This window comes from Coturnix japonica, chromosome 3 (assembly GCF_001577835.2).
Source record: "Coturnix japonica isolate 7356 chromosome 3, Coturnix japonica 2.1, whole genome shotgun sequence".
Taxonomy (NCBI): Eukaryota; Metazoa; Chordata; class Aves; order Galliformes; family Phasianidae; genus Coturnix; species Coturnix japonica.
Genome location: NC_029518.1, coordinates 70649649 through 70675835, shown reverse-complemented (window position 1 = coordinate 70675835; position 26187 = coordinate 70649649). Strand labels below are relative to the sequence as shown.

Below are 26187 nucleotides of genomic sequence, written 5' to 3'. Positions count from 1 at the left end.
TGAGTGCTTTACAGCATGGTACACTGCCGCTGAATATTTGCAGTACGTACAGAACATCTCTTACATACAAACGTGCAGAGAATATTGTTCCTTGGTCTAACATTGCTATTTCTGCAGGAACAGTTTCTATTAACTGTTGACAAATGTGTCACCTATGTACAATTCAATCGATTCTGCAACAAGGACTACCCTGGACGTTAATCAATGCCTTTCAGAGCAAAAACCCATGTACAGCTTTTATACCCTGCTCTGCCACAGGTGAGCAAAAAGTGAATTTGATGTTCATGCTTATAACACAGAACTGAAGTGCTATAGCTCTTGCCACCCTTTGTTCCCATTGCACCTTCCCTCTTGCCAGCGGCTGATATTTAGGCAGATGCTCTCCATTTATCTGAGGCTTTCCCAGCTGCTGGGCTCTGTGGCTAAATTCTGTCTGATCTGTCCATGAATTCCACTAGTGTTTAATTCCAGGGGCAGCACAAAAAATGACAGGGAAACAAGTGCAATGCATGTTGTGCTCTCTTTTAGGATGAGAGGTGATGGCCTCAGGTTGTGCCGGTCGGGGGTTGGTTATTAGGAACAGTTTCTTGTGTCTGCAGCTGAGTTTCTAGACTCCCTCTGCAGTCAGACCTCCAGTCTGTGCAGCCCTGCATTGTGACTCAGATGAGTGCCTTCTGGCTGCAGTGACCCAGACCTACACATAGGATGGGCAAATACATCACAAGGAGTGGCTGCTGGAGACCAGGAAGGCATTTTGGCTGCCCACCAAGGCACTGAGCCACTGTACCTGCTGCTGTGTGCACAGAATGAACTGGGTTGCTCTGTGGGTGACAGCTCGGGAGTGCAGACACACTGAACTTCAGTGACTTGTGCTGAGCTGACTCAGTGTGCCGCCAGGCTCTGAGTTAATCCAATACAGGATATTCTTGCTGGAGGTGTGGAAGCTTTGTGATCTTTTTTCTTTTTTCTTCAGCACATGCTCACGTGAGGCAGTATTTTCTACAAACATCTGAAGCACAAGTTGTACTTAATCTATGGAGCTATATTTCCTCATTGAATGTACATAAAAGCCCTTCTGTAAGGAGAATGCAGTTTTCAGAGGTTGACCAGTAGAGCAATGCAGTGATACAGATCTTGTGAATTACTTTGATTGCTGGATCCAAAGCTACCCATATTTGAGAGCTAACCAACCAACACACTTAATTCACAGATTTTTCTGCCAGCTAAACAGGGCCAGTCACTGGCTGTGGGTTTCCTTGCAGTTTGAATTTGCAGATTCTTACGTCTTGCATTAAGAAGATTGAAACACAATGCAGGGCAAGGAGTGTTTGAGATAGAGAGCTATCAGCTTTATCCCTTCATATTTAGTGTCTATATGAACAGAAGAACTTATAATCAAAGCTATCCATAAACCTGTGGCTCTGGAACCTCTAAACAAGGCAGCAGAATAAGCCAATCCCCATGTATGACATGTGAGAAGTTACCAGGTAGTGTCACTTAAAAAACCCATGTCTCCTATATTCCAGCATCTTTTTGAAGCAGAGGTTATTGTAGCTGTAGTCTGGATTCATCTCAAGGCTTTTTTTTTTTTTTCCTGTATATTTTTTGTGTGAAGAAATATTCTACTAAATGATGGACACTTGTGTAATGTTCTTGGTCTTATGGGATCTTATTAACGTAACTTTTTACAAATTCAAAAGCAAGAATAATCTTGCTTCATTTTATTCCTTTCTGAGGTATTTAAATGTTCTTTGGGGCAATGTGATTTTCCTACGTTGGTTGGAGAAATTCAGATTTAAAAAGAAAAATCTCTCTTTAGCCCAGACTTACATATTGGCTGCTCAGACATTGCATCTATTTAATTTGTTGGTAACTGGGAAGGGAAAGAAAAAAATCTCAGTTCAGGTTTTAATAGAGCTGCTTTAGTGCTGTGGTAAATGACTTACCATTCTCATTTGTCCAAATTCACTCAGTCCTGGGCCAGAGTAAATGTTCCTGTGTTGTCAATACAACAGTAGTATTGTATACATTTGTAATACAGATTCTCTTCTCTGTTATCAGTCCGCCTTTCTGATTTTCCTTTTATTGGCAAAATTTTGTGTTTTAACAAGCAGAAGTTTTGAGGCAGGCCTGGCTGCTTTGTTCCTATGGAAACAGAAGACTGTCTTCAAACAAACTGAGTTGCTGTGGCAACATAGGTGCATACAGAGGTGTGCTGAGGCAGTGTGGGGTCATCCTCTTGCACTGTGGAAGCCAGTGCCGGATGCCCCAGGAGGGAGAAAAGGTATCTATTCTGTTATGTTGTGTCACTTCTCAGTAGATTTATTGAATCTGTTACTGATGAGTAGCCTTGAAGAACTTAAAAAGTTGTTCTTGTTTTTAAGTCAGCTCGCAAAAATTTGTAATCAAAACACGTGATGGCAGTTTTAGTATGAGATGCTGGAGAGCAGCCCCGTTGAAAGAGATTTGAGGGTTCTGATTGACAGCGAGATGAACATGAGCCAGCTACACAGCTGCCCTGGCAGCCTGAAGGGCCAACCATGCCCCGCGGTGCACCAGGTCCAGCACTGCCACCAGGTGAGAGGAGACATTGTCCTGTTGTGCTCTGCACTGTGTGACCTCACTTCCAGCACTGGGTACGTATGTTTGGTGGCCCTGCTAGGCAGGGGGGTTGCAACTACATGATCCTTGAGGTCCCTTCCAACCCGGGTCATTTTGTGATTCTGTGTGATTCTGTGGGTGCCACAGTGCAAAAAGGACATAAAACCGTTAGCGGGCATCCAAAGGAGAGCTCCAAAGATGGAGAAGGGTCTAAGTACAAGGTGTATGAGAAGCATCAGGTTGTGGATTAGAAAAAGGTTCTTCACCAAAGACAGTGGTCAGGCAATTGGCACAGTCCAGTCCAAAGCTTCTGGAATTCAAGAAGCATCTGAACAATGCTCTTAAACACAGGGTCTGAATGTTGGGCGATCCTGTATGGAGCCAGGAGTTGGATTCAAGCAGCTGATCCTTTTAGCTGCCTTCCAATGGGATGATCTGTGGCAGTCCAGCATGTATTTGTAGGCATAAAACAAAGTCCTGTTGGAAATATTTTCTCCTCTTTAAAGTAAAAAAATAATCCATGTAAAATATGTAGAGATGATGTGGGTAAGACGTAATCATAGCACAGTATAGCAAGTAAAAGGAAAAGTCTGACTCATTTGTTGAAAGCTGTATATACCCACCTGGAACGAAGTGTCAGGGAGGGCTGTAGCAAAGCAGCAACTGCATGCTGTGCAACCTGGCTGGGCTGTTAGTCATGCCAGAGGAGCTTTTTGTCATGCATATTTAAAACCAGATAGGTTTGTTGAAGCACTGCATGATAAAAGTGTTCTCCTTGTGGAGTCAGAAGAAATGCCTGCCTCCTTCCCTCTGAAGATACAAAAGCTGGTAGATGACTGAGCAGCTGTGGGCTGGCAGAGGGAGTGGGCATCCTGCTTCCCCTTCCCACCTCACTGGCCTCTACTTTTAGCCCTGTTCTCCTTGACCAAGTCTTGAGTGGCACTGGCACAGACAAACACAAAATTTGGGATATCAACTCTAACAAGGATAAAGCAGCATAAAACCACTTTAGAAAGGAGTTATCTGCTTCAGTTTACGTTGTGATAAGTGCACTGTGAATTACTGCAAGCAAATGTGGGCAGGAAAAGCAACAGTGCTGCCAGGTGCATGCTCTGGAGTGCCATAAGGGATGTAGGAGTTACAGGTCTAGATGTGAGGCGTTTAGGAGATGAAAGGAAGCAAATTGTGACCAGGAAGTTTGTAATTTAGGGATTTAGGTTAACTTCAAAATGGGAAAAGCCTTTACCGTATTGAATGGTTTATGCTGTAAAGTGATTAAAGGCACAGATACCCTTACACCACTGGGAGGAGAAAGTGAAAATAGTATATCAAATATAACTGTGCTTTAAATTTTTGCAACAAGGCTTCTGAAAAACAGGAACCTTTAAGTAGCAGGTGCCTGAGTGTGGAGGGTGTAAGCCAACTCTAAGAGGTATAAGTGGCAGCTGAGTGCCACAGTGCCCATCGGATGAGTAATTTCAATTGCACCTAAAGGAGCAGCCATATCCTATATCTGTTAAGGGCTGAGCTGATACAGAAGTGTATCCAGTGCCTCTGGTAGCTCAGATTGGAGGAGGGGGTTTGCCCTTACCATATCATAGCCACTGGGAGTTTTATGTAAGGCAGTCTTTCCCTACACCCCAGCCTAGGTGTATCATCCAGCAAGATGGATGAGTAAAAGCAGAGCAGGTTCTATGTGGTATCATGCTTAAATCCAAACAAAGTGTTTAAATAGCTATTTTCAATCCATTTATAGTCCTGTCAAGATTCCTGTGCCATTCCAATTACAATTCTGTGATTCTGTGATTCCTCCTGCAGCAAACGTGTCTATTAATGGGGCTTCTCTCATACACTTGTTAAATAGACGGTGTTTTTCTTTGCTGTGAAATTATTTTCCTGTACAGAATATCAAAAACAGAAGTCTTGAATAATAGATATCCTGAGTGGAAGGGTTTCTATGCAGACATTGTGCTACGTGTTCTTAAAGCAGATAAATAAGCTTAATAATTTAATGTCTTCCTTATTTTTCTCCTCATGAACTGCACAAAACTTGCCATTAGCACTCCAGTTTACATAGCAAGCTACTGCAGGGCCCTCCTTCTGCAGGACACCAGTGCTAAACTGGAAGCAAGATTTTCACTGAGTTTTAGCTTGGATTGAAATAATTTCTTACATTTGATACATCTCTAAAAACTCTGCTTTGCAGGGTGTTTGGTCAGGCAGTCACAGCTGTGTCCTGCAAAACCACCCATGGTCAATGAACAGGGAAATGCTGTATCGAATAACATACCTTTACATGCCAAAGCAGCAATTTGGTGAATTATTTTTTGGACTTACGAGACTGATTGCTGGTTTAGCTTACCTCATCAGTGCTGTTGTCCCTGTTTCTCCACCCACCCTGTCCAGTTTAAAGACTCCAGCCACCTGCTGTGCACAGACATAGCTTAGTGCTCCATGGCGCTATGTGTTCATGTGTGTCTGTCTGTGCCATTACTGCTATCACCACCTCCCTTGGTAGCATCTTCTCTGTGCCACTCAACTCTCCTTCCTTCTCTCAAACAGAGCGACTGATGGCTGTAATCAGCTAAGATTGATCCCATTTCTATTTCAGTTGTAAAGTTGGTGTGCCCTCAGTTTTTCCTATTTCTGTTTGTCTAATAGGAAAAACAGCATCTCCCAGCAAACCATGTCTTAAGTAAGAATTAAAAAATAAGCCAACCCTTTATCGCATACTGAGAACATGGTGTCTTGTCTGTGTAAGGAAGAGATTTGCCATTCTCTCTTGATAATGAAAGTGTAACTTGTCTTGGTAAGCACCTGAATTGTTCCCTTGCATTCTGACAGAAAAATAAGAGTAGGAATAGTAATGAAATGTCAGTATGTACCTATGGCTACAGGAGAGCTTTTCCCAGCACTACGCTATTGCTTTAGAAAATGATTTCTTAAACTTTCGTGACTAATGGGGATCTGATAGGAAAGCCGATGGGTAGAGATCAAAGTTTTATGTAGTCTATTTCTGATTATCTTTATGACTACTTCAGAGTAACAGCAAAGAAGAATTGAGCGTGTCTCCTTTCCCTTTTTATTGTCAGAAGTGAGGAGTGCCCATGACTCCTGCATATAACTGCTTCTTTTTCAATTAGGAAACCCTTCTGCTGTGAAGATATCTTGGGGCACCTTAGGAGAGAATACAGCTGGGACATGACACAGGTGGTCTGCTCATCACCTAGGATGACACTTGTTTTAGCTGCTCCTCGCTGGGGTTATCAAGTCAACAGAAAAATGTTGCTCTGTGTGAAACAGGACACTGACAAGCCTAGAGTATGTCTCAGGTGGGTGAACCCCTACAGAACGAACACATAATGCAATTTTTGTCTGTATTCTGTGCACAGTTGTACCGCTAATGACACACAGAGGTGTTCTTGGCACTCCAGGCAACTTCCGAAGTACAAGTGTGTTTGCTTTCATTTCCTCTTCTGCTGACGGCTGTTGTGGCAGAGTTGGCAAATAAATTCTGTTTACCCAAGGGAGTAGGAGGGCAAGGTGAGTTCAGAATTTGTATTCGTCTAATCTGAGCTGTGTGCAGTGAAACCTGAAGAGTGAAATTTTAATCAATAAATAATGATTGCATACTTCTTTTTAATTTGGTGGAATCTCTTCTTTGCAAAGCCAGTAAGAACTAATCTAATTGGAAGCAGGGTGACAATACTTAGGAACTGTGCAGAGGGATGTGCACACAACCTGAATGCTAGAAGAGGAGCTGACAGAACTAGATCCATAAAATAAGGGTTACCTGGGGATGTCTCCTAGCATGTGCTGCTTGATAGGTGAGCGTATGCCTCACGAGGGATGAATCCATCACTCAGGACAGAAGCGCCTCTACAGCGACACATTGGAGGTGCCCGATCTGCAGCTGTAGAATGTCCCCTCCTGATTCAGACCGAGCTCTGTATATGCACAGCTCAACGTGTACTGAGGTAGGAGAATAGTGCTTACCTTGCTCTGCTGGGGCTGTTCAACCCCACTGTTCTGTAAGGGCACAAACGTCTTCCTCTGTGGCCCTATCTACATGCTTGCCTTGTCAATCCAGCTACTGTTTCCTCACAAAGTGGAAAATTACACATTAGATCCTGGTGCACCTTACTGGAAGGTCAACAATTTGACAGAATAGGACCCACTATCCTGTCAGTGAACTTGCACCAGCACTTTTGGGAGTGGGCCCCATGCAAAAATAGTAGGAAGAGAGTAGGAAGGAAAAAGGTTGGTCTCTTGGGAAGAGGGCCCTCAAAGACAGTCCTAGGGCTTTCTCTGATGCTTCCTAAGATTGCTCCTGTTGGTCCAAAGAAGACTCTGGATGCTGTTGCTCAGCAAAGTTGACAGTTCAGTTTGTGCTTGAAATGAGAGCTAAATGAGACTTCTGTAGGGCAGCTGAGAAGGAATTGCTCAATATGAAGAAAGATGAGACTGGCCCACACTTGGTAGTGTTTTTTCAGTGTTTTCAGATCCTGGTCACACATGGTTTCAGCCTGTGTTTCTTGTACCTCAACAGAAACTTTGTTCTTGTGCTCTTGGAAAAGCAAATTGAGAATAATTGGCTTAGTTCTATGTCCACTAGTCATCCATCTCTCTGGAACTAAAAATGATGCTTTTGTCTGTAAGGTTCGGTAAGTAAGCACACTAATTTTGGTGGATCTTTTTCAGAGAAACACTGTTGACTCTGTATGTTTGTGCTGGCACTGAATGTACTTCCCAGCCTGTCTGGCAGATAGCCTGATGCAACAAGGATTGCTGCAGTGCACTTAGCTAAGTATGACATAGGTTCTCCCGTATCAGTCACAAAAATACTGCCCGTTGTCATGTTACTGCTTTGGGGTAATTTCATGTGTTGGACGGGGGCAAAAAATGCTGCATTTCTTCTCCTCCATCTCAACCTTCACTGGAGTGAATGAATGACAGCATAACAGGGAATAAAGATACCGAGGAAGCATAAACTTGACACAAATGGCAATTGCAGAGTGCCTCTGAGAATTTATTGAAGAAATGCCAAGCTCAAAAACCAGAGAAAAGAGCTGAGAAAAACGTAAATACTTACAAGGGGGTTTAAAGACAGGAATCTGACACCCTAAGAAGTGTTTTTAAAATACAATGAAATTGGCTTGTAATTCTGTAATGCGCCTGCGTGGATCAAGGGGTGATGTTGAATGTTAGCTTCTTTGCTTCTTCAGTTTCCATAAGCCTGGGTTCAGCCTCAAAGGCATAATCTCTTGCTGTTGTCTGGGCTTGCAAAGGACTGATTTGATGAACGTATAAACATATGTCGTCTCCCTCATCTCTTCCCACTGGGGAAAATCATTTTTGGTCTGGCAGAACTTATTTAAATGTCAGATTTGTTTGAAAACTTCCTTGTTTCTTTTTTAAGCCTGGCATTTTTTCTTGTCTAGATTGTTCTTGAAAACAAATATTAAAGTGGATTTGTAATAAAAAAATCATCTGTGGAAAGTCATCTGTTCTGCGTAATTATTGCAGGTGCTGTCAGAATGGTATAATTTCAGTCTTTTTTTTTTTTTTAGTGGAAGAAATGGAGCTAATAATTATAAGCACTCCCATTGTTTAGGAAGTACGCTACTCAAAAGGATTTCAGTTTTTTAATGACAAGTGATTTCTCTCACCCCAAGGAGCATTTTGGAACATCCACACAACCACCTGCATAAACCCCAGGAGGAAAAGGTGTAGGACGTTCTTTTCAGCTGTGGTGCAGGTAGGTGCAAGGATCTGAGTGCTGTATGCAGTATTTGTAGCAAACAGTCCTTATAGAATGGTTTAGGATGGAAGGGATCTTAAAGGTCATCTATCATCTTCTAAAAGAGAGTCTCTGAGTGCACTGAGATCATAGTCAACTCTGTTCAGCTGGAGAAGAGGCAGTCAGCAGCTACAGCCCTGGTAAGGTGCGGCTAAGCAGAGAGATGGGTTAAACCGGTTCTCCAACATTCTATTTTATTGCTTCTGCTTAGAAAAAAAACCCTATTTATTAAAAGTTCTGGAAGTCAAGTTAAGTACTTCATGTCCCCTTTCTGCCTACACTGTTTTTTGTCTTGCTTAATTGCATCTGTGTTTCTGCAGGAGGCGAGATTCCAAGTGTCTTTACTCTGCAGTGCAGTCACAGCTCCCAGAAAGCTGTCTTATGTTTATTCCCACTACTCTGCATGACTGACTGTGCTACAGTCCTTTCTCTCAGTAAGTACTTAACAGCTCAAATCTGTTAAAACTTCAGTAATGTTGCTCTTTGCTTCTATAGCCCACTTCCACAGCTTTATTGCTGGTACCATGCACCTCCCACTGTCTAATAACAGGTTTCACTCTTAGGTATGTAAGAGACTTTATGAAACATCTGGTAAATAAGAGTATTTGGCTGGTATCAGGACGTTTTCTGTTGAAAGACCAGCTTGATATTTGTATTTAAATGGTTATATTCAACAAGCAGATGAGGGGACAACTGCTGGTTGTTAAATTCAACAGATCTTTGTGAATGAAGCTAGTAGCTCGAAAGCCAAAAATGTAAAAATTAAGTATCTGGGTTAGACTTGTCTCTGGTGGGGTAGGCAAATAGGATGGTTTGCTCTTAAAACAGCAAAAGTTTAACAGAACAGCAGCAGCTTTTTGTTTATAACTCAAGTTAAGAAAAATTTTCCCTCACACTGGGAAGGGGAAATTGTAAACCACTGACAAAATGGCACCTGGCATGGACATACGTATGAAGCTGTGTTGTGGCAGCAGCCAGGGAAGATGGATAAAATTTTGCTGAAGCTGGTAAGTGCAATGTGTGCTAAGCACTAAATACCTGGAGAGTGATGAGAGAAAGCAAGTCAGAAAATACACAATAGGTGGAGCCATAAATAAATTTAATCAGACAGACAGTAAAACCCATAACAAATTTAAAAGAAGATAGAAATGGATGAGATGAAAGTGCTGAGAGGCTTGAAATGGAGTACAGAGAAACTGATAATAAAATTACCTTCATGTAAAAATGATGCCACAGGGGAAAGACATTATCATTGTATTTGAGGGTAGGAAAAAAAAACGGAGAGATCTCTCTGTACTCCCTCATTCAGCATGCTGTTTGGGCAAGTTTTCTTCAAGGCACAGAGGAAAATGATCTGTAGCTACAATGTGTATGGTTATTTGAGCAGTATGTTAAACTTTCCTGTGGAACTCTCCCACTGCTGTGGCAGTGGAGCAGATAGGGTACTGAGGAACAGATTTGATGTGTCTTGCTTAAGATTTCAGTGGCTGAGCCAGAAATCAAAACCAAATGCTACAGAGATCATTGGCTGTTAGGTGTGAAATGAGTTACCTCTGGGACAGGAAAGTGTTGCAGCCATATTGGTGTGGCTCTGTGTCAGGAATAATGAGCCTTGAAGAGATGTGGCTAACGAATGAGCTTAATGCCACTCATACACAACTCTGGGGAGATTAACTAGCACTACATGTAATTACCATCATAAGAGGTGCTGGCTGAAATATGCTCACAATAGGCACGGCAAACAATGATAGAGAGCTCATAGCTCAGGATCAACACTGTTAGCTTCTCTGTTCTTTCTAGTTATTTCAATTATCAGTCATGTACAACCAGAGCTTAAAACTTACACAGCTTGACTTGAAGAGGAAGCTGCCATTTCAATACAGCCATCTTGATGGTGAAAGTTCAAGTGAGGATTTGACAGACTCAGTTGAGTACTCATAGTCCATAAATATTCTTAAGGGAGTTTGAAGCAGCACTTCAGTTGTGAGAATAAATGTCTGTGACCTCAAACCTAAGCTATCTAGATTTCTTGAAACATCAGGCTTGGCCGGCAGAAAGGGCAGCTATGGATGCCAGCATTTGGATGAGAGAGAATGAAAGGATAGTTTGTCTGCCTTATAAGTCTCCAAGGTTTTCTTAATCATAAGACAGTGTTAGTGTATCTTTAGTTTTATGTCAAGCTTTTGTGCCCTTGTGACAAGTTTTACTTTAAAAACAAAGCAACCAAGGAAACAAAGAACAGAATCTCATCAACTTAATTTGGCGTTACTTAACTCTGTTCTTGGATGTCAGGGTTTTCACTCGATGTTGTACTCTACAAGCTCAGAGAACACAGCCCCTTTTCATTATTGTAGCAGACTTATTAAAAGATAATTACTCATTCAAAGGGAACTTGAATAGTAAGAATAATTTAAGGATTTTATCTGTTTCATTTTCAGTCCCTCTCGTGTAATCCAAAGACTATTCTTCCTCAGAGATGTATGAAAGGTGGAAGAAGTTAATAATTAGTTCTTGTTGGAGAGAAGCACCTCAACAGTAATTGTGTCTTTCAGGAGGAGACTTCAGGCATATAGTTTCCACCCACTCTGATCATTAAACCAGCACTGTGAATAGTTTCACAGTTGTATCCCCATCAGGTTGATGCCAATTTATGACTGTTATGTTCTTTTAAGTACTAAAATCTCATTTTCTTTTCATGAATACAGATAAGGTCTGTTAGTTTTATTATGAGGTGTGTAGTATGATTCTGTAAATCTTCCTGTTGTTTATATTATTTCAGCTGTTTGAACTTCAATCCCTTCTCACAAACCAGCTCAACATGAGAATTAGCCTATTACGCATATCACTGAAGAATTTTTCATGTTTGACAGCCTATATGTATTTGCATTCTATTTGTATCTTAGTCTTCTAAACCTTGCACTTGGCTATTGTGTGCTCTTGTGGTCCTGGATGTTATTTTACACCTCCTTGGGAATAGCTGTAAATGTGTTTGTCTGGAATACAGAGGGCTAAATTGTTCTTGAACCTTGTAGCATCACCCTCTATCCATTCTTTTCCATTCTGTTAAGTTCCAGTTTAGAACAAGTTGCCTTTGAGCACCTCAGAAACATTATTGACTTAGAAACACAGAAATGGTGCTTTTATTTGCTCTGGCAAAATCCATGAACTGTTTTTGACCTAAATGACCTGAACAGAAGTGGTTTACCACTATCAAAGAAAGATCTCGGATGGACACAAAATCTTCCTGTTGGACTAACAGATTTCATACTTGCATAGTCTCTTACAAAAAAAAACCCAAAAACCAAAAAACAAACAAAAAAGCAAGCAAGCAAACAAACAAACAAAAACAACAACAAAAAAAACCCTAAACCAATGATACTTCAACTGAAATAGGTTTGCTTGCTACCTGTTGCACAGGAACGTTTTCAGACCTTTAGGGCAAACTTTTCTAAACTGAAATAATACTTATACAGTTGGATGACTGCAGTGCTAAATCATCAGAGGAGAAAGGCCTGCAGGTTAGCAAGTTAGGTCTATGATGGGAGCTGCCTTTTTCAAAGGAGCAGGAACAAATACTCCCCACTTAGTTACAGGTTAAAAGTTTTGACTTTCTGCCCTTGTACTAACTAGCAGGATCCTTACATTTTTCATCCCTGTTCTCCGTGCTCTCCTTTTGACAAGACTGCTTGGCCCTTGGTGCACTCTGGTTTCCATCACGCAAAAGACGAAACATTCTAGTCCTCTCTCTGGCACAGTAGGCAGCTTAAAAATACTCTGCTGAACTCAAGAGTCAGATCTGAGCCTGTCCAAAAATCTGAAGCCTTCAGACTTCAGCATGTACTTAAATATTAAAAGCTGTTTCGGAGAACTACCCTTGTCCAAGCTGAAAGATTATTTCTTTGAAGAAATGTGACTCACAAGGATTAGAGGCTAAACCCCCTATCGCTGTGGAAGAACATCAGAAGTTTTACCAAAGAAAACTTCCAAAAGCTGGAAGTGGCTAAAAGTCAAGATGTTACATTCGGAATGCAGTGAGTTATGGTATTGTATCAGATGGGGATTTGAAATTATTATTATTATTTTTAACAGCGAAGCTGTTAGAAAGCAAAATTTCCATTGGCGGTGAAATGAGGTATGAGTTCTAAAGTTATGTTTGATATTTTAAATGCCAAAAATAAATGAAAACTGTTAGCATTATAGGAGTCCCTGTCAATCAGCTTGAAGCAGGGAGGCAATTTCTTCCCCTCAAGGGCTGTTTCTTTCTTTATAGATGCTGATTCACTTTTGGTCACATATATTTTTTTCATGCACCTGTCAGTAGAGTCCTAGATCACAACTGCACGTAAGCAGGGTTTGTTTTTGTAATACAGAAATTATATTTAAGGGACTCCCCCAAAATATTTTTCCTTCTTAAATGAATGTAATCTTTGCAGCGCCTGCTTGTAGTGTCTGTACTGCTTGTGTTGGCCAGTTGCTGTTATTGTAGAAGCGGTTGTGTGTGAATGTATATGAATTCTGAGGAAACTAAATTGCCACTGTGTAATCAGTACAGAACAAATACCTGCTTATTATCATACTGTCAAGTTTTTCACAGATTGCTCCTGTCAGTTCCCTCATGACCCTCAAGGTATTTACTACAATCAGATGAGGCTGGGAAGTGTAGTTCATAATTGTGCTGTATAATGAAAAACAGACTGAAAAGAACATTGGTTTTGTGGCATATTACTGTTTCTGCCTACTTCCCGCCCTGGTTTATCCCTTAGAGATCTACAAAAGATTAACCGCTACTTGCTTGTTTTTGTTTTAATTATTATTATTATTTATTTTTTGAGCTATGAAATGCACAGCCTCATCCCTCTATAATATCAATCCCTACGTCGCAGGTATCAGCCACCTTTTATTTCTTCCAAATCATTTAACAGATTAACATCAATCAAGGTAAAATTTTGCTCAGCTTGTGCTTAGCTTTGATGGTATAGCTTCTATTTCAGCCCAGAAGCAGTGCTTTGTGCCTGCTCTGATGATATCTGCTTATCCAGCAAAAGTTGTTTTATCATGCACCTAATGATGCCTCACAGAAAGTATTGTGATGATTTTTATGGTGAATTATGTAGTGGGTTCAGCTTATTTCTGAGGATGCAATTTCTATGGCAGTGAACAATCAAACACATTTCTGACAGCGAGGAATACCTACTGTAGGTTATGTACTCTCCTCTACTAAGGAGGAGTCAACAACAATAGCCAACAGGAAGGGAAACACTCCAGATTCTAGGCTTCACTGAAACTTCACACCCTGCCTCTATTAAGGGCTGATCAGAAGATGACAGCTTTTTTTTAGAGGACCAACAAATGAATGACTGAACATAATCTCTTTTGTGTCTAAGAGACTGAAGAAGTATTTTCATGTCTTGTCTTTGCAGTGATCCGCCTGTCTGAGCATATTCCCATCTATCCCCCAGGGAGAGAATGTAGCACACTCAAGCCTGCTTGAACTATGATTTCAGCTGCAACAGGCAGAGCAAGGACTGAACAGGGAACTGGGCGAAATAAAGTCAATCTAAACTTGTGGGTTAATACCTGCAAGACATGCCAATATTGATGTGCCGGACAGCCCCTTACACCAAAGTGCAGAATGTGGATCTGTGAAAGAATTACAGAGAGCTGCAGAAAAAGCTGCACTCAGAAACCCGGTGATACTTTCAGTGGAAAGATTTCCTTCCTTCAGCTTCAGAACAGGCAGCTTCAGGGACACCTGAATATCAGTGGCAGGTTCTGCGAGCACTGGTAAGCCTGAGCTGATGTCTGAAGGCAGAACTGAAGTTAAGGTTCCTGATACCTTTCCAGTAGGGAGTTCAGAATCTGAAAGATACAATGGCTTCAGATTCTATTGCAGAGCACCACAGCAGATTCAGTGCAAAGTGAATTACAACAACAATGCTTCTCTGATTCTCAGTCCTTAAAATAAAGCACACACAACCTGGAAGAGCTATCGCTTAGGACAGTTAGCCATGTTTGTGACTTCTACCGGTTACCGTGGTGTATCAAATACAGAGGGTGAACATGACATTCTGATAAGGCTTTGAACTATGCTGTAGCTTATAAATTTAAGTGCCACGGAGCGTATTGCGGTGCTGTAGTGTATTGATGCAGTGCTGTGCAGGCATCACAGATTATTTTGCTGAAGTATAACAGAATCATAAGAACAAACTAGGGTATAATGCCTTTGATTCATGAATAGTCTTGCTGGAAGAAAGCTGCTTCATATCAAACACAATATTTAGAAAACAATACTTGGGATTTCTTGGAATGAAACCTTGTCATCTGTTCCCTCCCTGTTTTTTGGGGTGAAACATGCCAGATGGAAAGATTTTATGCTGTGACCAATGCGCCAAAGAAGAGAGTTGTTGTGTTAAGAAGTTAAGAAGAGGTCTGGATGAGATAACATAGGCTAGATAGCTTGCCACAGCTGGGCAAATGACTATGAAGGCAGCCACAGGACTAATCTGGCACGACGTGAAAGCACAGGCTGTAAGTATTGTGGGCAACTTATTTTTACTTTTCAGAATTTAAAATTGACTGAGAGGTAACTGCAAGTGTTGGAGGTGAGAGAGCTGTTCAAGGGTTCAGTTACGGATGTTTGATGTCTGTCAAGAAGGGCCGTATGCTTCAACCACTGACACTAAAAAGAGACGTTGGTTTCTTCCAAGCTTAAGCCTCACTTTGTTTTTAAGGGAATTAGGGCAAATCAAACAGCTGTAAATAATTCATAAAATTGGATTGCAAATTTGGTGCTTAAATATAACTACAAATTACATGTAATATCTGCATTGTGTTCATGCAAGAAAATTAATCATATCAAGATGCCAATAATCATTTAGACAAGGTCAGAGCTGGTTCATATTTTAAACATCTACGAGTGGTAAACTGGGCATGACCTTACCTGATGATCATTTTAGTTATCAAAAGCTAGTTCAGAACATTCAGGTTGTAGAGAGAACACAGAATGAAGGCCACGCTAAGTCAAAAGGAATGAATGTTATAGGTTTGTAATTCCGAATAAATTGTGGAGCTTGAGGTACTTTCAGAGAAAAATGGAAACAATTTTTTGTTGACCTTGAAGCCTTGAATTTGCTGCTACGCTTGGCCATCAGCAACGCTGGAAAGGTCACTGAGGCAGCCTTTTCACAGGTCTGCAACTCTGAAAAGTTTCTTTGAATGCAGTACAGGAAAAAAAAACCAAAAGGTAAATATGTTCAAGTTTGCTTCTTTATAACTTTTTTTACAAACATAGAAATGCATCCAAATGCCTTTATTCTTGTAACATAATACTACTTGGAAGAGATCCTGGCAAGTCCCACTGTTGCCTTTCATTTAAATCACCTGAGATATGTAAGAACTGCAAGGCTCTTTTCCAAGACTGTTTTTGTTTGTTAGTTTCCTTTTGTTTTGTTTTGTTTTTTGAAGTGGTGGTATCAAGTCTGATTAAGTTCCAGTGTTTTTATTTGTTTGCTTGCTTTTTAGATGGCTGCTAAAATTCAGGCAGCTACTGACTACATGAATCTAAAAATCTGGTTGACAATCTATCTGCACTTTGTGCTTTAATTGTAAGCACAGTCTTTAGCTGTATGCACTAAACTCTGGACTGATGCCATGGTTGCAAAGCCAGAAGGGAGCAGATGCTGCAGATGAAGCTCCATCCTCATTCTGGTCAGCCACAATCTGAATGCATGCAGCTCTCCACATTCTCTCAGCAGAATTCCTTTGCCTTTTAGAAAATCCCACTGATTTATCTTTACTCAAGAGTTTGTGCCTCTGGAGTTCCACATCTCATCCAGAAAGAGCACATTTGTTTTGTTGCTGTTACAGAAAAATACGGAATTCTGTATTTTCACCAATAGTAAGTGAAACTGACATTGAGAACATGAGAAAATACTACAAATCCGATTCATTAGTCTAGATATGCTTTCGTGTTGTTTGGCATCTGCTGCATTTGGCACCAAAGATGCCTCTAATCTTTCCTTGAAGAAGCAGATCAAAGGAGATGAGGTGGAAGTGCAGTATTGGCTACATGGAGCTTCCTTCTTGGAGAAGGAATTGGAGTGCTGAGTTGTTTTTGAGCCTAAGAAACACAAACCAAATCCTGAGTCATGCTGCCTTTTAAATGTCAATGAAATTAGTAGAAGGGAGGTTCCATTGTGTTTATTCAATTCTGATAGTGATGCATAAGCATTGATTCTATGTTTCTTAGATGAAGATGGCAGCACTGTCCGAGATCACAACTCTGCCTGGAGAGAACATGTGATGAAAACCTGTTTCACTGATGTTCTTACTTGTAAATGACCTGTAGTGAGTGCAAGAAGGCAAAGGGATCTGAACCATAGAGGCTGGTGCTAAAGAAGGAAGTTAACCAGGAAGTTCAATGGTAAGTATCACAGCAGGGTGAGGGCTCTGCTGGGCTGCTGTGCAAGACCACTCCGTGGCTGTGAAGGAGGAATGAGCTCTACCGGCCTCCCCTCCATCCCTCCCCACCACACCTCCCTCTCCGCCGGCTGCCCGCCGCCTCCACCCACGCTCCGGCGTTGGCTCCGCGCCGCAGCCAGCACCTAGAACAGCTCCCGCCCGCGCCGCCCATTGGTCCGGGCTCATCACATGCCCGTGCCATGCCGCCGGGGGGCCGCGGCCGCTGCTGATTCATTGGCTGTAGCGGGTCCAGGATCGACTCGACTCGGCTCCACTCGGCTGGAGCGGCGCTGCAGCTACTGACACCAACGCGGGGCGGCGCCACAGCAGGTGAGCAGGCGGCGGGCGGCACTGACCGGTACTGACCGGCACTGACCGGTACTGACCGGCGCTGACCGGTGCTGACCGGCACCGACCGGCACTGACCGGGCGGGCGGCTCGGGGAGCTTTAAGGAGCCTCCGCGGTTGTTCTGTTGGTCTCTACGGAAAGCTCGAGGCGGTTTCGGCGCTGTAGGATGCGTTGGCTGCGGTAGCACTGCAGTTCGGCTTCCTCCCACCGGCTCCTCCCGAGCCCGCGTCTGTGCCCGCTGGAAACATAGCGCTTCCTTAGGAAGCTTTATCGCTTGGATGGGATAAGAAAGTTTTGTCCTTCGTGCGGCTGAGCGTGTGAATGAACTTTAAAATCTAACAGAGAAAGAAAGAGGGGGGGGGGGGAAGAAAGTTTTCTGGTCCAGCTGTGGTGATGCTGTTAGAGTGGCCGTCTGGCTCTGTGCCACAGCGCTTCCCAAACGGCTGCTCTGCTTTGCTCTGCTCTGCTGTGCTCGGGAGCGGCTCCCTTTGCCCTCCTCTGAGCCCTCAGAGATGGAGATTTACGTAACCACGACGGAAATCAATTGATGTTTTGCCCAGCGAGGTTGTGGGTGTCCCCTCCCTGGGAGCATTCAAAGTCAGGATGGATGGGGCTCTGAGCAACCTGATCTAGAGGGAGGTGTCCCTGCCTATAGCAGGGGGTTGGGACTACGTGATCTTAAAGGTCCCTTCCAACCCAAACCATTCTGTGATTCAGGTTCCTAATCAGAGCGTTAAGTCAGATTTCTGCCACAGGAGCCAACCCTCCAGGCAGGCAGCAGTCCCACAGGCTGAGGGTTTCCATCAGCCTCAAGGCAACCCAGTGCATTAACTGCAGGCAAAATGATGTTAAATACATCAACCAAAAAAATCCAGTATGTGAGAAGAGCTGGGCTCTGTGCTTTTTCTGTCACAGTTCATCCCCACACATGCTGTGGTAGAAGAGATTTTAAGGTTAAGCTGAGATGATACTCTTGCTAGTTTAAATTAAGTCTTCAGCCCCCAAGCCAGTGGTGTGAGCCGCTGCCAGCAAGCTGTGAACACAAATAAATTAAAGCTCTGTTGGTGCATTCTCACTGCAGTGGGCCCTGGCTGTGCTGCTGTTCCCTTGGGCTCTTGTTGCTTGTTCATAGCCTGGTGTGTTGCTGGGATGAGATGGAGAGTAGGATGAGAATGCTGGGATGTCTGCTTGGGAGTATTTACTTGAAATGTGTATCTGAGGCACTGCAATACATTGTTTGCCTCTTCCATAGCACCAGAGTGAAGGGTTAGATCTAAAGGTAAAAGCAATTCTGGCTTGGAAAAACCCCAAGCCAGTCTGCCCTTTGGAATCATTCAATTTCAGTGGCTGCTGGAAATGTTTGCTGATTGAGCCTGGATGTGAACTGCGGGAGTTCAGAACATGTTCTACATCCCAGTGTGGAAGTTTACAAGGGAAGCTGTGTTATTTGTTTTATTTTGTTCTTGAAGAAACGTAATAGCTCAGTGACTTTTCAAACCAAAAAGCTCAAGCACTGCTTTGCAGCCCAGGGATGATGGCTTTACAGACCCACTTTGCTTTCGGCTCCGGTGCTTCATTGATCTTTCTCATTGATGCACAACCAAGACAGAGCTCTGAGCTGGGGGCGAAAACAAGCATTTATTAGGAGAAAAATGAAGACGTCTTTGCCAAGTGAGCTTAGTTCTGAAAACCGAAGAAAATAGTGCTGCCCAAAACCAATGCATTCAGGGCAGGTCCTTTGCAGCCTTCCTGCACAGCTCACTCTGACCTCCTTGTTGGACATGCTGGTGTTGTCTTGCTTGAGGCTCTTCAGTAACAGCTCAGCCTGGGGACTGTATCTGTGATGTTTACTGGAAGGTTAAAGCCAAACAAGTTGTAGTGCAGAAGGTTAAAAATGAGCAGAATTCTAAATAGCCGAGGGACTGGCAGGCCATCCTGCTCCAGGGGTGATATTGAGCGCCTTTACCTTTCTGTCAGAATAAATAATAGAATCATAGAATTACCCAGGTTGGAAAAGACCTTGAAGATCATCAAGTCCAACCGCAGCCTAACCATCGTACCCTAACTCTAACAACTCTACACTAAATCATATCCCTGAGCACCACATCCAAACGGCTCTTAAACACATCCAGGGATGGTGAGTCAACCACCTCCCTGGGGAGCCTATTCCACTAACTACCCTTTCTGTAAAGTAGAAAAATGTAGGAATGAAAAGATGTCAGCGGTTTCTGGCTCTCTGGGAGGGCTTTTCCTAGTGTTGAAGGAGCTCAGGTTGTGGAGCTGCCGTACTTGCAGGACTGAGAGGATGAGGACACAGGTGGACCGGGAGCTCTCCTTCAACCAAAGCTGGGCTGTATTTGGGAGCCTGCTGCTCCCCGTGCGTAAGGTCAGTGCTATGCAATGGTGGGGCATGGCTGGCAATGAATGGCTGAAATGATAACCCTTGCTTTTTACAGTGGCTTCGAAATTAGAACTTGTTCAGATATAGTTTTCTTTCTTTAGAAAAAGAAAAGCCTTTGCTTAGAAGGAAGATTTAGTCTTGTTCTACTGTGACTAAAACAGCTATCAAACACTGTATGTTTTTTGTGGAGATCCATTATTTTGGTGGAAGTGTGAACGCTTGTAATACTTCATTTTGACACTCAGGATGGCTAAATCTGATATGGTTTTTGAACTCAACTGAAGCTCGGCTTCAAAGCCTGAAGATAGATTGAATAGAAAATCCCGTCCTGGCTGCAGGAAATACAGAGAATCATGGCTAATATCTCTTTATTGGTTGTAGATAATGCTGTCTTAGAATTGTCTATCCTGGCTGCAGGCTTTTGGTACCGCAGTTAAACTAAGCTGGCTGCTTCAGTGCGTGGCTCTCTGCTAACTCTGACGGTTCCCTGTGCCTTTATTGTTAGCTCAGGATTGAAACTTCTTGGGAACAGAAGGAATATATAGCTTTTATGGTGTCTCGTTAGGTACAATTTAGCTTTCTTCAAAGACAAGGCTTAAAAGTGAGCATGCACAGTATCAACTTCTTCTCCAATCCATTAGTTGCCTGTAAGTGCAGTGCAATATGATTTTGTGTGTTTTTCTGCCTGCCTTCAGGTGGCCCCTACTGAGCTGAGCCGCTAAGTGGGCACTGGTGTTTATACGGTGCATGAATGTTTATGACCTCTCAGGAAAATGCTTAGCCAACTGTTTTTGTCTTTTATATGTTAAACTTTACTTTAAATTCATGCAGTAATTGCTTTTAAACCAGGCACAAACAGCAGCAATGCGATTTGCATGCAAATTGCACACAACGGTGTGGAGACCTCCTACACTGCAGCAGAGCTACACAATGCATGAAGTGTTCAAGGAAAACTAGACGTATTTGTTGGTAATTCATATGAATGTCATATGAGCACTTTGTTGTTGGAGTCTAGTTTACACTTGTCAGCCGTAAAGATATTAAAATGTATGCTATGTGAGGTATAATACCACAGTACTCACTACAGATGTCTGTACTTTTTCATTTCTTGTCCTTAGTTTCCTGGATAAGCAGTGACTAAAACAGTGATTTTCCTTACCATTGTTAGAAAGTCCTTCTGTGATGAGTCCAATACCATTCTTGCTGCTTTCGTGCAATAGCTCATGCAGATGATGCTTTTCATGAGCTATTGACATCAGTTCATTTCTTTCAAAGAAAAGTCCCAGGTGCTGTGCACTTGAAATTAGCATTGATTTCTGATTGTGCAGTTTTCAATTATCTTGTTATTTTCTCTTACTAAATTTTGCATTTGTATTGCTTGCTTTTCTCTCTTTTTTTCAGGCAGGAAGATTGGATGTTTCTCATACAAGACCTTGAGCTACATCTCAAGTCCTACACATTTAGGATCTTGTGAATTGGCAGAGGAGCACAGAGCGTTGGGCTAAGTATTTCCTGCAGACTCCTTTCTCATCTGTGCTTGGAAGTGGCACAGCTTGCTCAAAAACAATAGCCATAGGTTAGGGCTGTAGAAAGCTGGGATCTGTATGTTTTAGCCCAAGCAGAGCAGAGTAGTTAAGTTTGTGCTTCATTTCCTCATTGGTTTCTTTGTGATTTCATCTCTTAGCCCTTGGGCTGGAGTAAAAAGCAGTGCAGCGGTGATGATAGTGGCCCCATATTACCGCTATCATGGGGACCTGCGGTACAGGAACAGCTTGAGTTGTTAACATGTAGCTAACAGCTTCTGGTTTAATTGCACTGCCTAGCCCACTGAGATGATGTATCAAGCTTACTTAGCCTTGGACTCCTCAGTTCAAAATGTTGCTGCTTTCTGTGCCTGTTTGTCTTCTGGGCTCTTCATAGTTTGCAAGAGGCCAGCAGTTTGTTTATTCTACGAAGTCTATCAGGTGTTCAGATTCCACAGCAGTAAGCAGAATAGAAACATGAAAAATTAATGTAGTTTTTGATTGAAAACGTGCCTCGTTGCTTGCATCTTCCTCATTGGTAGTTTATCTTGCTTCAGATATTAATAAGTAGGTTGACCGGTCTGCATAAATTTACTGTTGTGCGTGCAGGTCAGATTTGGAGGTGGTTGTTGCTGGTTACATACAAGGCCAGTTCCAGATGTACACAAAACCAGATTTGCCTTGGTGGCCCCAGTGGCAGCTTAAACCACGAAGCCGTGCTTCAGACATGGTGTGTGTCCAGTTTTTCCCTTAGAGAACCTTGGTGTCAGAGTGAAAGGTAAGTGGTTGTGCAGGGCAGTTTTATTGATGATACCCACAGTGACGCAAATAGTCTATTTGCAGTTCAGAGATGCGGATTGTGTGCAGAGATAGATCTGCAGAGTTGAAATAGCTTGCATGAGTACCACTGGCAGGCAACTGAGACCTTACAAACGACTACAAAGGTTCTAAACAAGTTCAAGTTCTCACGAAGGTGTAACTCAATTCTAGGAGCTGCAGACACATTTCTGTGGGGAGTATCTGGGTGCCTGTTGACATCCTTTAGTCTACAGAGAGACCAGGCCAGTGGTCCAAAAGAAGGTCATGAGGGCTTGCCCTTTTTAGCTGACAGGTTACTAACCTGTTTGGATCTCCTGGTTGGTGGCACTGAGCGTGGCTTCACTTTGGGTTTCATTGAGAGAGCAAATGAAACTTTTTATTGCTCACTTATTTGCTCCTCAAAGTAATGAGCCAGGGTGAGTGAAGGCTGCCAGCATCCATATGTACTGATGGCAACACAGGGAATTTGGCGTTTGCCATAACTGCTGTGTCCTCTGCAGAAAAACAAAACAAACTCAGCAGGGCCACTCAGAGGAGCTCCTGGTCATGTTTTAGAGCTGCAGGGTGTATCACTGCTGTCCAGTTGGGGGGGAAAAAGCATTTGACTGTTACCTGGGGAAATTCCATCTTAGAATCCCTTATCTGGAACCCAGAGTCCTTCCCTGCCCTGCTGCACACTGGCAGATGCACATAGCAGGCTGCTAGCTCTCTCTGCTTTGTTCTTCTTTGGGGCATTCATTGTCTTTGCATTGCCTTTTGTCATGTTCGTCCTCATTTTAAGTCAAATGAAGGGTTTGTTTTAATGTGTTCCAAGCCAAGGTTTTGAACTATTTGGACAAAGCTCACAAGTGAGCTGCAAGTTAGGTTGAGACAGTGCTTATGCTTATAGACAATTTAAAACAGATAATTTAATAGGTCATTAAGATGTTTTATGTCCCACAAAGACTGAATAACAGGATAACTCTTCATATAACCTATGCTGAATCTTTCTGACTTTGGTTCAGCTTTTATTATAATACTAAAGGAGAGAAGGTAACAATGAATGAGCCATATGAGAAATATTTAAAGGAAAGACTTCTCTAAATTGCTGCTGAAGAGAAAAACAGGCTTAGAATGTATAATAAAATTTTGCAAGAGATGCATCATTGAGAAGAAGGGGAAGAAGATGATGGGAACCCCCAGGGGTCAGTCACCAAAATGAAATGCAAAATCCAGCAAGAGACAACTGTGCTGGGAACAAATTAGGACAAGAATCATAGTTTTCCCTTTGTGCCGTTTGCTTCTCCCAGAAAGAAGCAGCTAACTCAGCTGAATTTAAAAGCAAATCAAGACTGTCTAAAACTTGATTAGACACTATCTTTTGTTCCAGAGAGTAGGGGAAGTTTTCCAAGTCACTGAGAAAGCAAGGGAGGAACTTCCTTATTAACACAAGCACATATAAGTATTCACTTTTTCCTGTCATCTTCCATCAGACATGAAGATGCTGAGCCATGAACTGGATTGTCCATTACAAGCAGTAACCTTTCTTCGTTTCTGGTCTTCTGTGTTTCATGCTATTTAGTCCAGCTGGGAGCTTTCTTAGTGGCTGAAGGAGGGCAAGGATAATGTGAAGCACTTTGTCCTTATTCAAATAAATGTTTTCTTCCCCTAAGGTTGAATTGCCAGTGCTGAAAACTAAACTGGTTTGAGTCTGAAAACAAGACCTATTTATTGCTTTAAATGTTTTTCACTTAGCTATTACAGAAGAAGAACCCTTTTTGTTTCTTTTTAAAATGTTTGGAAGTCTGCTTGTATTTCTTGGGTGAATATATGTTCCTCGCTTTGTGATCCATTCCTGTTCTTTATACATGTCCCTTCCAGCATCTGAACAATGTCATTTACTCAATCTAATGGCAGGACTGAAGTCTCAGCTGTTTTGAGTGATACTTAGAGACCTCTATTTAGGTACTTAGGTACTTAGAGACCTCTGTTTTCTTCTTTTTTGTATCCCCAAGAAGTTTTATCAGGATTTGATGTTGTATTCTGAGGCGTTTCCTTGTCCAGACAACAGCTGACTGCATTACGTTTACAGGCTGCATGAAGTCTTCAGTCTGCTGGGTTTTAACTGAATGCGAAATTACCCAGAGCTCCCTTTACTTTTAGAAGAGCACTGAACAGTTTCTTACAGAATGCTCAATTTAGATGCTGCAGCAGCTGGAAGCAGAGCAAGTGTTGTGCAAAGATGTGCTCTCTTCTGATGTGTGTAGAATTGTCTAATATTCTGAAAAATGCAAATCCCTGGCGCAATATTGTAATGACAGAATGTGTATTAGGCTAATTTTAATGATGAGAACTGTTGGGTTGCAGTTTCTTCTTGATCTTTGGGGAAAATGACTTCTGTCTTATTTTCCTTCTCTAGTGGCATATTGAAACGCTTCTAACACAGAAAAATCTAGGAACTCTGGTGGTCGTCTGGTCTGATCTCCTGCTCAAAGCATGTTCAATTAAATCAGGTAATTTTTTTCTCATATTGAACTGAAATATCCCACAACTCAACTTGCATCTGTTGCCTCTTGCTCTGTTGTTGTCCACCTATGGCCCAGTCTACCCTCCGCCCTCTAACTTTGACAGTAGGCAGCCCTAAGCGCTCCCCTGAGTCTTCTCTTCTCTGGGCTGAGCAAACCCAGTTCCCTTGGCCTCTCATGCGTCCTGTGCTGCAGCTCCCTTACCATCATGGTGACCCTCTGCTGGACTTCCTCTGGCATATGTCCATGTCTTCCTGTTAGTGAAGATATGGTACCCCAGGTGCAGTCTCACCAGAGCTGAATAGAGAATAAGAAATGCTTCTCTTGATGCGTTGACTGTGCTAATGTTAATTCAGGTTACTGTCAGCTGAATTCTCCAGCTTGTCTAGGTCCCTTTAAAGAGCAGTCTGCCCTTCGGCCTTTTGTCTGTCCCCCAGGTAATCCATGAGCTTGCTGCCAATGTGCTTTGACTCATTGTCTAGCTCTTTAAGGAAGATGAAAGAATATTAGCCCAGGGTGCCAGCTGGACTTTGTATGAATGATATAACACTTTGAGCCTGGCATTCCAGTCAGTTCTCCATGCAGACTCTCACGGCAGCATTCATTGTAAGCTGCCACGGATGGTAGTCTTAGGGATTCAGTATTTTTTCAACTATAAAAGTTATATTCTAAAAAGTTTGCTTTTGATACTTTGTATCCTTACAGGCATCTCTGCAAAGTCGTGATTCTCTCTAAAATCAAAGATGTGATTGAAATATGTATTCTTTACTAATGCATTTCATATTCATAGGTATATATTTATTTAGGTGCGAGATGTCTGCCCTGAGGTTGATTTCTAACAGAACCTCCCAGCAGGCCTTGTCTAACTCTGATTACACCTGGGAATATGAGTACTACGAGTATGGACCGGTGTCATTTGAAGGCCTGAAGGCTCATAAATGTAAGTTCAGTTCAGATGCATTTTATTTCAGCTGTGTTTCCCTATCTTAAAGTTCCTGCTCTTCACTTAGAAGTGATTATTGTACTGAAATCTGTTTATTATTATTTTTTTTCCAATGGATAACTTATAAGATTATTGTAATTTTCTCTTTTTCTGGCTTTTTGTTGACTGCTTTCCTTGCATAGGAACACTATGAGTTTCTTGACTGTATTAGAAACTCATTATCACTGAGGACTATCACGCTTCTAGGAGCTGTTTATAGCAGGAAGTGTTACATCTTGTTACTGTTTGCTAGGATCCATGTTGTTCTGTTCCTGTTCCTATTAATGCAAAAAAGCATTGGTGGGGGCAGTCAGGAGGAACTTGATGAAGTTCTTAACGTGTCCAGAAGGCAAGAACTGGAGCAAAAGTTGCTTTTTGTCCCAAATTGTGGTTTGCCTTTAAAATTTTGGTTTACATATACAAAAATCTGCTGATTACTCTCTGTGTTTTTACAAATGTTAGATACTTGGGAAATGTAGGTTAGCTTTTCTCATGTTTCTAATTTATATTCATTTACTCTGCCTAATCAGAGGCCAAACCTGATTACAAAGATTCGCTGATTTGTGGAGAATCATAGAATCCTCAGAGTTGGAAGGGACCACTGATGGCTGTCTAGTCCAGCTCCCCTGCAATGAACAGGGACATGAACAGCTAGAATAGGTTGCCCAGGGCTTGATCCAGCCTCACCTTGAAAGTCTCAGGACACCCACCACATCTCTGGGCAACTGTTCCAGTGCCTCACCACCCT

The 26187-nt window shown here is 42.3% G+C and overlaps 1 long non-coding RNA gene across 7 annotated transcripts; it reads left to right on the top strand.

The window, feature by feature from the left end:
* The first annotated feature begins 1604 nt into the window (after positions 1–1604).
* Positions 1605–25498, top strand: LOC107311999. 7 transcript variants are annotated; one of them, XR_004306680.1, is made up of 11 exons: positions 1634–2284; positions 5745–5933; positions 7303–7408; positions 8277–8359; positions 8722–8835; positions 13822–14185; positions 14760–14929; positions 16650–16823; positions 21013–21912; positions 24352–24445; positions 25264–25432. It is a non-coding gene; the product is annotated as an uncharacterized LOC107311999 (long non-coding RNA). The 7 variants fall into 7 exon arrangements; XR_004306679.1 differs by having other exon boundaries at positions 1605–2284; positions 14760–16823; positions 25264–25498; XR_004306682.1 differs by lacking the exon at positions 7303–7408 and having other exon boundaries at positions 1606–2284; positions 14760–16823; positions 25264–25497.
* The last annotated feature ends 689 nt before the right edge of the window (positions 25499–26187 follow it).